Consider the following 3,620-nt stretch of genomic DNA (forward strand, 5'->3'; position numbering starts at 1 on the left):
AAGAGAAGACTCTCAAATACAAAGAGTTGTCTGATATCAGTAATGTATTACACTGGGTCTATTAATTGTGCTACAAAACTCCCGCCATCGATTTGTCCGGGGTAAACTCTCGCTCTCATATTTCATTACTGCAGCCTGGGAGAACATGAAACCGGCAACTTTTTAAATAGAAATCTTCTTGGCGGGATCAATGGGCAGCGCCGTGTTAATGGAAAGTAAAGCATTATTTCTAATAACGCCGTGCCTCAGATGTTCATTTATGCATGTGTGCCATCTGCGGCGCACGGCAAGGGAAGCTGTTTTTGGTTTTCCTCTGATAAAGGCGCCGAGTCGGAACACACAGTGAAAAAAAATTAAATAAATATTCCCACATCCAAATTGCTTTGTTCTTCAGCTGTAAACAAAATCACATTGTTGATTGGCAATTATGTATTTGTTTCAAGTATGTTTTCCTTTTTTTCTTTTCTGTTTTTTGAGACAGTAACAAAGCCTGCCACTTTCCCAACCTCACTGTAATTTTCTTTTTTCATTTTTCTTATTCTTTATTCTCCGATAACTCCAAACAGATCTGCGGTTGTGAGCTTCGGCAGCTAACAGTGGAAATAACAGAACAATGTGGGCTTAACGGCCCTTAACAGGCTTTACACAGCTTTCGCTTTGTGGAATTTGGACGCTAAACGCTTCACTGTTGATTCAGGCATTGTGTGACGATAAACAGACAGAGAGAGAGAGCCATTGTGTGACGACAAACAAAAGGTGACAATTTTCTCTGATTCCTTACGTTTTATTAAATCAGCTCCGTTCGGTGACGTTCTCCTCCTCTGAAACATTCAGCTGCTTTTCTTGTGCAGTGCAGCTGGAAAGCGACGTCACAGAGCTTCAGAATGACTGAGCGGATCTGGATATCGGCTCTGTGCCGTAGAGCGGTATAAGGGGCTGCAGCAGAGAAGAGCCTGGGCAATCTCTGCCTCCATTCTTCTGTCTCCTGTCTAAATCAGCCATTGTGTCCAAAGCGCTAAGAGGTTTTCAGCACCTTGGATTTTCTTTCTTTTACCCCAGATAAGCTTTTTTTTTTTTTTCACCCTTTTCTCACAACTTTTCTCCTACTTTATGTGTGTGAACGCAAATCTATGTAGCACAGACTGTAGGACCTCCCTACAGAGAGAATACTGCTATATAGTGCTTTTTATGATGAATTAGAGGTGTTTTTGTGTGTGTGTTAAATCAGTTGGTTGACCCCTTTGTTTATTTCCCTGACAGTGCTTATATGTCGACTCGTTAATGGCAAGTATTGGTCTCAGGAGGCAAACAGCCGTGAAAACACCCAGTCAGGCCTGTTTCTGTACAAGCCAAGGGTTGTTTGTTTTTTTCTCTATTTTTTGTTTTAATGTCTGGAGTTTTAAGTTGTGTTTTTGTGTAGGAATCCACTTTTTTCCACTCTGATTCTGATACAGATATCGGAGGTTTAGTATCGGCCGATACAGGGAAAGAAAGTGATGGATTGATTTAAAATGTTTTTTATATATAAACAGACATAAATGTAGTGAATTATAAATTTGTTTGATAACTATGCACCAGCTCAGCACACATAAATACACCAATAGCTTCATAAGCTATCAGTCAAACATGTAAAAACATCTTTACTGTCTTTACTGTGTTGAGTCAGTACAGTTAGGCTCATATGAGTTACTGCAAATCAAATGATAAAAAAACTGAAACTAACAAAAAGTGGAATAGATTTGCCAAAAATGTAAGAATAAACTGCAACAAGCATTTCAGTGGTTCAGAAAGCTAATTATGAATTCTAAATGCAACACTGGGTTACAAAAACAATATTGTTTGGAAGTTGTCTATTATTTTTCAACTGAATTAGGACTATTTTTGCACCGCTGAAATGGTGACATCCATTTTTCACAATCAGGTCAGGTTTTTATTCTAATTTCATTTAGAGAAATCTGATCATCTGACTAAATTGGTGATATTTTTGTGACATTATCAGTTCATTTCTGTTAATATTTCTCATGCAAAAAAGGTTTTAGGAGAATTTATTCTTTTTAAATCAATTAAATCTTACAAACTTGTATTTCTGTAAATTGCATAATAAACACTTAATAGTGTACATGTGAATTGAACATTACGTCTTCATTGTAAAATTCTCCGTCTCTTCCCTGTCCTGATGGAATCTCTCCTCCTGCTCATCACTCATTGATCAGATTCTCCAGATGTGAGAACAAGTCCTGCATTTTGATGCTCATGTTGCTCCATAGTTCAGAAAGTTGACCTGATTGAGCAAAAGCAATGTGATTTTAGGACTCAGCTCATTGACATGACCCTAAAACAGATGAAAAACCCCAGACAAGTTTTTGGCTGTTGATCAGTGCAATGTAAAATAAATAATAAAGTGTGACATCGCTCAGAGCACAAAGTGTAGAAATAGACTGAACAGGTCAGACAGATTGTCACAGATGCCCAATCTAGAATTTTTTTTTCAATATCAGGATTGATACAAATATTAATATTGTATCGGTGAATCTCTGTTGATCCATGAAGTCGGTTGACATGCAGGTGTGATCTTATTATCAGGCTTTTGAGGTTTTGTTCTCCATAACTTCCCTCTGTATATGTTTCTAGTTACTTCCAGTGGTGTGTCGCTGCCTTCAGCTTCGCTGTGCTGCTGGTTTATGTATCTTAAATAAGGGCAGAGTGTATTCTGGTGTAATCAAAGCTCAGCGGAAGAAGTGCTGACTGGGGGCCGGCCGACGTTTGGGCTGCCGGTTTCGTGTTGGGTCACGGTGTAAATGCAGCGATGAGGTCACGCCGTGTTAAGTCCGAGCCTCTTAGTGCACTTAAGGTAGCCGCAGAATATCTATGTAAGCTCTTTCCCAGTGCATAAATTGTGTCTGATGGCATGTGCAACGTCAGAACTTTTTTTTTTTTCACAGCAGAGGAAATACTCCGGTGATTTATGGGGCACAGCACTTCTGTTTACTGTGCAGAATGAGGGCGTGTGCAGCGTCGCATTTTTTCCCCCCTGCATGCATGGGATTGTGCAGGACAGCATTCAGTTATGTGAGATTAGAAGATGGAATCCGTAGTGGCGCATGTTGCATAAAAACTCATCACTGACTGTGTACCTATTGAATGTTTCAGATTTTTGCCACTATGACTTTTCAGAGTGGCCCCAAGCTGGGATTCGAACCCAGAACCATCCTGCTGCTAGGCGACAGTGCTACCCTCTGCGTTGCCATGGAACCTGCTTATGTGTCTATTAAATACGATTCAGCTCAGACTGGTTGTAAAGCAGGGTTGGGCGTTTATCGTATTGTTTATCATTCATCGCGATAAATTTCTTATCATGATAGTGATTTTGATTTATCTCTGTCACAATAAATCCCAATTATTGATGTTTAAATTTCCCCAACACGTCGAGATTAGGGATGTGCCGATCAGGTTTTTTCCTCCCGATACCGATACCGGTCACCCATGAGGGCCGATACACCGATACCGATCACATAATTATTATTATCATAAACACTACTGGTTACATTATGTGGAAAAAGGAACCATGAATTCACCTTAATTTAGACAAAAACTTGTTTTTAATAACTTTTTTCAAGAAG

General features: G+C 39.4%; 1 long non-coding RNA gene across 1 annotated transcript in view; it reads right to left on the minus strand.

Annotated features, from left to right (window-relative positions):
- Positions 1-3,156: 3,156 nt before the first annotated feature.
- The window catches only part of LOC106939610 (uncharacterized), a 10,088-nt gene continuing 9,624 nt past the window's right edge, over positions 3,157-3,620 (minus strand). The window contains exon 3 of the long non-coding RNA XR_001422884.1: positions 3,157-3,166. This is a non-coding gene — a long non-coding RNA (uncharacterized LOC106939610). The remainder of the gene's footprint in view (positions 3,167-3,620) is intronic.

This window comes from Poecilia latipinna, unplaced genomic scaffold, assembly GCF_001443285.1.
Source record: "Poecilia latipinna isolate Pla-1442-1.1 unplaced genomic scaffold, P_latipinna-1.0 Scaffold2928, whole genome shotgun sequence".
Taxonomy (NCBI): domain Eukaryota; kingdom Metazoa; phylum Chordata; class Actinopteri; order Cyprinodontiformes; family Poeciliidae; genus Poecilia; species Poecilia latipinna.